The following is a 9,364-nucleotide window of genomic DNA, read 5'->3' on the forward strand; positions in this document are numbered from 1 at the left end:
GTACCACAGCTGCCTCCACAATGACCTTATGGGCCTCTGGGACCCACAATGCTGCAGTTCAAATCCCTCCTCAACTTTCTCCAAAATTCCCCAGAACAGAGCTAAAACCAGGCTGGATTATTTGGATAAAAGTACCATGAACCCTATGGTGGCTTGAGAGTGTATGCACCCTCAAAAATCAGGTTCTTAAAGTGGGCCCATTCTTGTGGGTGTGACCTTATTGTGGGTGGAAACTTTTTTTTAATACCCCCCCCCTTGTGGCTTTTTGGCATGCTGTCTGCTCTCTGTGTCCGTCACTGCACTCTTCTGCGTTTTTTGCTTGTCTCCCTTTATGTTGCATCACCTTGCTGAGTCAGCTCTCCACAGCATGCGGGCGAGTCTACCATCACCTATGGTAGATGGGAGCCCAACTGATTGAGCCACAGCCACTTCCCTGGGTGGAAACTTTTAATTAGGTTACTTTAATTCAGGCATGGCCCAGTATGGGCCTTAATCCTCTTTTTGAAGTCCTTTATAAACAGGGTGAACACAGAGAGAAAGACAGAGAGAGAGCCCCAGAAACAAAGAGAAAGCCACAGAAGCCAAAAGCTGAAAGCAACAAAACCCAAAAGAGTAGGGAGAGACAAGCAGACACTCCATGTGCCTTGCCATATGACAGAGGAGTCAGGATTGCTCGCAGCCTGTCTTCTCAGAGAAAGAATCACCTGATGATGCCTTGATTTGGATATTTTCATGGCCTCAGAATTATAGGTTTGTAAACAAATAAATGCCCATTGTTAAAAGTCAGAGCTGGGACTACTGCTCTAACCAGGAGGCAGTAACTACAGAAGAATGACCATCGTCCTTCAGCACCCCCTTAAGAATAAGGGCATGAACTCTCTGAAGGGGAAGTTGAGGCAGGTTAGCGAGGTAAATGAGGAGAAGACAAGCCACATCATGGCTGACAGACAACATGGCAGGCAGACAACATGGCTGCAATACCCTGCTGAAACCTTGAGTTTAACCTTGAGGTCCCAGTTTCTCTTTCCAGGACCTCCCCTTGGCCCCAGATATTCCAAACAGGCCTCACCATTGGCCCCCACCATTGGTGAGGTCACCAATTACACCAGGTCCCCTCTGCTTAGCATTAGCAAGAGGAGGAATAATTAATAGTTTAAAAGGTGACTTCACAAGTCAAAGCCCACTCTCTCTGCCTAGAGGAACCCACATCAAATCTCAGTGCGTACTTCTGTCCTTCTTTTCCATTTCTCAGCAAGCTCTGTTTTTTCCCCATTTCCCAATAAATTCTTTTTACTGGCCTAAAAAAAAATGTGAACCCTTGGGGAGCAGGTATCACTCAGTGGTTGATCACCTGCTTCTCTTGTATGAGGTCTCAGGTTCAATTCCAAGTACCTCCTTTAAAAAAAAAATGGAAAAAAGTCAACCCATTTCTGGTATACTGCATTTTGGCAGTCTAACAGACTAAAACAAACCCAGAGTAAAAGGAAGCAAAATCACCTGGGAAGAGGCAATTACCTTCCTTGAAGTGGCTCCCCAGCCGTCCTGTGGGTAGGAGAGGTCATCCGCAGCATTCACCACCAGGAGGCGCCCTCATGACTATCCTGACCTCTCAATGTGGTCAAATGAAAGAGACTAAGTCCCAGAGAGAAGCAGGCTTTCCCACCCTCCTGTCTAAGGTTTACTCTTTGAGTTCCTTTTGTCTAAATGATGACCTGTCTCTTCCTTGGTGATTCACAAATGGAAATATCTACCTCTTCATTCCTAACTTCTTACCTTTATCAGTCTTCTACAAGATGAGCTTATCAGAATATCACCCAAGAGGTCTAACTCTGTCTAAGGAGGGAGTGAGTTTGTGGAAACTTGAAATTGGCCTGTGGATGAAATGGCATTGTTTGCCTGTTGTTTCCTACTGCTCCTCAGTTCCAGCTTCCCACGGACACTATGTTCTGTGATGCTGGGCCTGGACCCTTCAGACCATACTTCCAGGGCACCCTTGCCAGCCAGCTTCCTGTGAGATTCTCCCAAAGAAACAAAGGAGGACATGGGAGGGAAATGAGAAGGTGAGGAGGGGAGAAAGTATCAGAGAGTTGGCTCTGGCTTCCAGTTTCCTTTGATCTTGTTAACATCAACCTCACTCTACACCCTCAGATATCCAACACCAGCCTTGTTTCCCATGTAGAGGTACCAGCAGCAGGTGGGCAGTTGGAGGACCAGACATGTCCCATTCCCTCTCTGTTGTCCCCAGCCCCTGCAGATCTCACTCAGAGGTCTGAACTCCAGTCCCCTAGAACCTTTCCTAGGTCTCTGTCCTGGTTTGTCTATTATAGACCCCAGAAAATTATATTCTTAAACTAATCCGTTGCTGTGCCTGTAAACACAGTGTAGGCGAGCCCTCTTGGTTAGATTCAGTTAAGGACATTTTCTTAGGTCACCTTTGACTAGATCATTTTAGGGCCTTTGATTGGACTATGGCAGTGAAGCACAACCCAAGTTAGGTCTCTACCTTCTTACTGGAGTCTTATATAAACTGAGAACTTAAAACAGAAACATGTAGAGAAAGACAGCCGCCATTTTGAACCTGCTCTGTGGGAGAGAGGACTCCAGAGATCAGCCGCCATCTTGCCTTGTCATATGGCAGGAGTCCAAGAGCTGCCAGCAGCCAACCTTTGGTGAGAAAGTATCTCTGATGATACCTTGATTTGGACATTTTGGCAGTCGCAGAACTGTAAACTTTTACCTTAATAAATACCCATTTTAAAAACCTACCTATTTCTGGTATTTTGCATTGGCAGCCTTAGCAGACTAAAACAGTCTCCTAAGACCACCTCTTACCTTTCGTTCCCCCAACCCAAGGTGTGGTAGCTATTCTAGCATTATTAATCTCTTTTGGCTGTCCAATTCCTATGTAACTAATCTTCTGAATTAAGTGTCAAATATTTGAAATTTCTAGTGTGGTTTTGTTGTCCTGACTAGATACTGACTGATACACTTGGTAAGACTTTTCCTTGGAGATCCCAAATTAGTGTTCTGATAGTCACAAGCAAGTCTTAATCTGAACATTCTGGCACGGTATGGATTTTGGAATAATAACTGTTAACATTCATAGATTAAAAGAAATGATAAAGGAGAGTAAAGTTTTAAGACCATCCCTCAAGTTGTAGCCCAATGGCACATCCTTATATCACTTATTTGTTATTAATTATACAAAATATGCAGAGACCTAAAAGAAAAAATTATTCCCAGTATAATTTTAGATCTAGTGAATTCAAAACAACAACAATAAAAAATCTTAAGGGGCAACTTAGAAAGTCAACCTTAGAAAACCTTAACTGAATGCCAAGCTCAGCAGGGAAGAATGGTAGGTAATGCATATGTTCATTTTATTTATTATTTCATTACAGAAGATAAATACTAATACATCTCACTAATATCTTAGAACTTGGACAGTGTATGTTTTTAGGGAATTGAATGACCTTAACTTCAGCACTCAATTTGTGCTCTGTGGGGTCTTTGCTATGAGAACTACACAAACAAAGACCAACCACCAAACTGGAAGACAAAGGCCCACTTTGTTAATTGCTGGGCAAAGGTCCCAGGGCAGAGCAGTGGTTTGGAGGAGGCAGCCTCGAGGTATCTTCTCATTCACACTAAATGCGTGAGGTGAGACCTGGGGAACAGGCCTTGGTCTGGCACCCACTCAAATGCAGACAGAGAGGAACAGCAGGAAGAGGCAGCTGTCTACAAAGAGACAAAAGAGCAAATGAGGGTCTGTGCATGGCCGTGAGATTTCTGACCAAAGAGACCGGACCCTCCTGCTAAGCCATGCCCCAGTCTCAGACCGGTGATCAGCAAGTCTTCCTCCTTTGGGAAAACTATTAGACTGTTGCAAGGGACAGGGTGGCAGAGAGGCCAGGAAGAGGGTGGGCAGGGGTAGTAATGTGGAGGGAAGGAGCTAAATGCTTTTGTGGTTCCACACATCACCCTTATCACTTCCTATTTTTCCAGTACAACACCACTAAATACTGAACCAGTTTATTATTAGAAATATGCCCCTAAGCTGTCCCCTCCTGTACATGCCCCTGGCCATTGGCTTAACTCCAGCCCATATTTATCTCTAAAATGGTCTCCTAGAAGAAATTTCTAAATGAATCCAGCCCATTTTATCTCTAAAATGGTCTCCTAGAAGAAATTTCTAAATGAATTCACAAATAGTAATATGTGCCTGGCATCCTGCTAGGCACAGGAGATTCTGTGGCAAACAAGGGCTGGAGACTGGCAGGAAAGACAGTTGCAGAGGAGACTAGTGTTAAGAGCAAGAAATGCACAGGGCTACTACCAGTTCTGGGAGGACTGATGGAATCAGGGAAGGCTTTTGAGGCAAGCAGATGGTTAAGCTGGAACCTGGAAGATAAGTAGCTATTGGGAGTTGGTAGGAGAGAGATTGTTCCAGATAGAACAGGCTCTGAGGCACTTTGGTCCCAGTGGAGCTGGAGGATGGAAGAAAGATCGATTTTGATAAGGTGGGAGATTAATAAGCAGGGGTGATCATGGGCTGGTGACCTTCATGGTATGGAGGAGATGAGCCACTGTAGGGCTAAGCTGGAGAAGGATATGGTGAGAAGGACCATTATAAAGTTTCTTTCATCCATGTGGAATCTACGGTAGAGTTCCAAGTAAGCAATGAAGGAAATTTAAACAAGGGTTTATAGCACAATCTTCTAAAACATTCTAAAATAAAAATACCTGTTTCCCATGGACTTTGGGATAAAAATCAAACTTCCTCTGCCTAAAAGCCCATCATAAGGTGTTGGCACCAATCTACCTTTAGCCACCTCTCCTTCCTGTCAGATCCCCTCCTAAGGCACTATTTTAGTTTGCCAAAGGGCTGCTGATGCTAAGTACCAGAAACACATTGGCTTTTATAAAGTGTTATTTACCTGGGGTAAAAGCTTACTGTCCCAAGGCTGTGAAAAGTCCAGAGTAACTATCAGAGATGCTTTCACACCAAAGTCAGTGGATGTTGATCCCGATGTGTTGCCACATGGTGAAGCAAGATGGTCACCAATCTCTGCCAAAGTTTCAGCCCTCCCCTCTGGGCTCACCATCTCCTCTGTGGGCCCAGCCTCTTGGGGCTTCGCAGTTTAGCAATCCTCTCTCTCACATGGCAGGATCAAACGTGGCAGCTTTCTTTTTCCTGTGTCTGTCCATGTGAGTCTGTTTATACCAGACCCAGCAAGGGGACAGAGACTCAACCTAAGTCACACCTCACCGACATAGTCCAATCAAAAGCCCTAAATTGATCTTATCAAGTAATCTAATCAAAGGACCCTCAACTGAATTTAATGCAATCAAAGGGGATCGGATCACACCCAGAGGAATAGATTACTTTACAAACATAGTATTTCTCTTTTGGGGATTCACAAAATAATTTCAACCTGCCACAGGCACCTCAGCTCAAGTCACATGAAACTATTTGCAATTCCCAAAGGAAACCAGCTTTATGCATCTCTGTGCCTTAGCATTTGCTATTCCTCCAGCCTAGAATGTCCTTCCTTACTGGGCTAGAGAACTTCTACTTACTTGTTAAGATCCTAATCCTATGTGACATTCTCTGGGAAACTTTCTCCCAAGGACCACATTTCCCCCCAACCTCCTCCTTCCTCCAGGCAGAGGGGTACCTACCGCTGCTGTAGCAATTACCGCATTGTCTTGTCATTTTTTTTTCATGGGACCATTTCCCACTCTATAAGAATAGTGACTGGTGTCCCTCACCTTCTTTTCCTAGTGCCTGGTACAGGGTAGTCCCCAACAAATTCCAGTTCAAATGAATTGGTGAATGTATTTCCCTCTTAACAAACTAAATGAGCTTAGCTTCTGCTTTCAAATGCAAAATCTGTAAAATTGACACCTGTGAAGTTTTAAGAAAATGTCAACAATCTCTAGGCACTAATGGCTTGTAATCAAGGGACAGTCTGTTGAACAGGTAAATAATTGCCTTATTCATTTGAATAACACACAAATTAAGGTTTATTAATTTTCTCATTTTCCTAGCATTGGTTAAATTTTCTAGAGTTGTTTCACCATATCCCTGACCACTGACTAGGCTGGAGACACACAAACGCAAGATAAATGGCTTCTTGGTGGCAACTGCTCTTCCACTTTTTTTAAAAAATATTTATTTATTTATTATTTCTTTCCCCTTCCCACCCCCGTTGTCTGTTCTCTGTGTCTATTTCTTGCGTCTTCTTTGTCCGCTTCTGTTGTTGTCAGCAGCACGGGAATCTGTGTTTCTTTTTGTTGCATCATCTTGTTGTGTCAGCTCTCCGTGTGTGTGGTGCCATTCCTGGGCAGGCTGCACTTTCTTTTGCGCTGGGCGGCTCTCCTCACGGGGTACACTCCTTGAGCATGGGGTTCCCCTACATGGGGGACACCCCTACATGGCACGGCACTCCTTGTGCGCATCAGCACTGCACATGGGCCAGCTCCACACGGGTCAGGGAGGCCCGGGGTTTGAACCGCAGACCTCCCATGTGGTAGACAGACGCCCTAACCACTGGGCCAAGTCTGCCGCCCTGCTCTTCCACTCTTGCCAACAAGTTGCTAAACTAAAGGAAATGTTTAAGGTCCCAATTTAGAGAAAAAGCATTCCACCATGACAAAGACCCCATGTGTATCCTCATGGAATGTGACCATGCGAAATCTGGGGTACCAGCCTATAAAAGCTCCAAATTTGAAGCACCAACTTCCAGCCTTCTCCCAATATAGGTAAAAAGACACTCACCTCCTTTCTCAGCTGATAGAGATATAAATCCCTGCTCCTACTGCCCCATGAGATTTCTGTGGAAACATGACATAAATTGTATATGTTAGGTTTGAGGGTCTTGAGTAAGGATTCTCCTGGGATCACAGATCTAACTTTTTGTCCATCAGTTTTCAGAGCCTGTTCTCTGAGCCTATTATGGATCAGCCTCTATGTCCAGATGGATATGGATTTGGAAGGTTCTACTCCCCTCCTCCAATGGAGACAGTTGGTTTTTCCCTACAGCAAGGCACAGAGATTTTTTTTTTCTCCCCTCCCTCTTTCTCCCCTTCCCTCCCCCCCCTCCCCACCACTGTTTGCTGTTTGCTGTCAGAACACAGTGGTGTGTTCTTCTCTGTCCACTATTATCAGGCAGCACTGGGAATCTGCATCTCTTTTTTGTTGTTGTTTTTGCATCACTTGCTGTTGCAGCTCTCCGTGTGTGCAGCACCACTCCTGGGCAGGCTGAGGTTTTTTCACATGGAGCAGCTCTCCTTGCAAGGTGCACTCCTTGAACATGGGACACCCCTATGTGGGGGCACCCTTGCATGGCACGGCACTCCTTGCATGCAGCAGCACTGCACATGGGCTAGCTCACCGCATGGGTCAGAAGGCCCTGGGGATTGAACCCTGGACCTCCTATATGGTAGGCAGATGCTCTATCAGTTGAGCCTTGTCTGCTTCCCAAGGCACAGAGATTTAACTTCCTAATTCACCCGTGAGTCTGAGTTCTGCTCCATGGCTCTGAAGTATGAAGTTTCAGAGGATTTGCAAAGAGCCAAAAGAACTCCCTGTCTTCTCTCCAGTCTTTCCAGGTTTCTCTCTCCCAGTTTTCCCTTCTCTTGTGTATTCTTTCTAATCCTACTCCCTAAGTCTGAGGGGGCCACTTCTGTGCCACAGAATGCCTTTTAAGAGGGCATGGCAGATTCAAAGCATGAACTGGACATGTGAAGGATAAAAGTGTCAATAATGAAATCTCTCCTGAATATGTGGGAAACTCTTGGTCTTGAAGCCCTCAGAGTTAAGACACAGAGGTCTACACAGACTTTGGGTTTGGATGCAGCTCGCTGGTTAACGGGGCAGCCCTAGGAGGCAGGGAGGTATCCCCAGGTTAATTTCCTAGAGGTGATAAGCAGCTCACCAACAATTTGATGGGTGACCTCGCTCCATCCACCTGACCTTGGGCCTGAGTGCAGCTGGTCATGCCAAACCGAGCCTTTCTGAGAGCAGAGGCAGTCCCAGCAGGGCACTCTGGATCATGTGACTATTGTAAGTGGTGGTGTCATCTCCCTAAATCGTTCCTCTGTCCCTTGGCAAGGCCATCTACCAACATGAAAAGGTCCAATTGCCTCTCGTTATCTCACAGCCTGAGGAAATACCAGACCCAACAATAAAACCAACAGCTTCTAAGAAAACAAATCAGGCAGAGAAGCTTGTGTGTACAAACACAAGCTGAGGCTTGGAAGAAGTGAATCCAAGAGGCATCCACAGGCTAGAGAGCCCTGCTCTACACACAGAAAACCACTGTGGACAGATGGCTGCAACCTAGGAAAGCCTGGATGCTGGGCAAAAGGCAGGCCTCTCAGGCCTGTGAAAGGCCACCAGGCGGCCCTGCAACCAGAGCACTCTCCTGCCAAGGAGTCATGCAGAGAGGTTTGGGGGTGGGGTAGGGGTGGGAGCTCCCAGGATGCCCAAAGCACTCCCTCCCCTCCCCTGACCTAAGAACTCCAACACAGCTCGTACCAGACCAGCCACTTGTCAGAGTCTGTTCTGAAGTTTGACTACATTAATTTTTTTTTCGTGGCCAGGGTCATTCCATTTGCAGAAAGAACTCCCTGTTTTCTTCTGTAACTTATATACAACCAATACACACTCCTCATGGAAAATTAGAAAGCACAGAGACGTAAAACTTATTTTGATCTTCCAAAATACTACCATCTAGGAATCACCACTGTTCAAGTTTATTTCCATTCACTGTAAACGAGAGTCTGGCACAAGCTCCCCACTGTCAGCTCCTTCACACGACCCTCCTCCCTGCCCTTGAACTCCATCACTGCTCTGGTGTCTCTGAGCTCTGGTCCTCTTCTAGAGGACTCAGTCAGGTTGAGCCCTGCCTGGGAGCCAGATGGGGCAGAGACAGGGCCATTCTGCACTAGACATCTGCTTGGACAGGTTGTCTTTGGAGGCAGAGACCAGACTCCCTCCATCGGCCTTCTGAGGTTCAAGAAGTAGCACATTTTCAGGAGTTTGGCATCCTCAAGCCAATCATCATTTCTTTCAGGGACTCGGAGAACCCAATAATTCAAAGATAGCTCAGAGGTGAGTGAGGAACATTGTAAGATTATAGAATGAGGCAAAAAGGGATATATGGAAGGATCTGAGACTGCTGAAATTGGTTGGGTTGGGTGGAAACTAGATGAGACTCTATGCAGCTGTTAGTTACAGCAAAAACAACCACTCAGCCCCCACCACTCCGGAATAGCTTCTGCAGAAGGGTTAAACACTCCTACCACTCTGAGAGGGAGGTATTAGGACAATAGAAATGTGGTAAGACCCAAAGGACTG

The sequence above is a fragment of the Dasypus novemcinctus genome, chromosome 23, assembly GCF_030445035.2.
Source record: "Dasypus novemcinctus isolate mDasNov1 chromosome 23, mDasNov1.1.hap2, whole genome shotgun sequence".
In the NCBI taxonomy this organism is placed as follows: domain Eukaryota; kingdom Metazoa; phylum Chordata; class Mammalia; order Cingulata; family Dasypodidae; genus Dasypus; species Dasypus novemcinctus.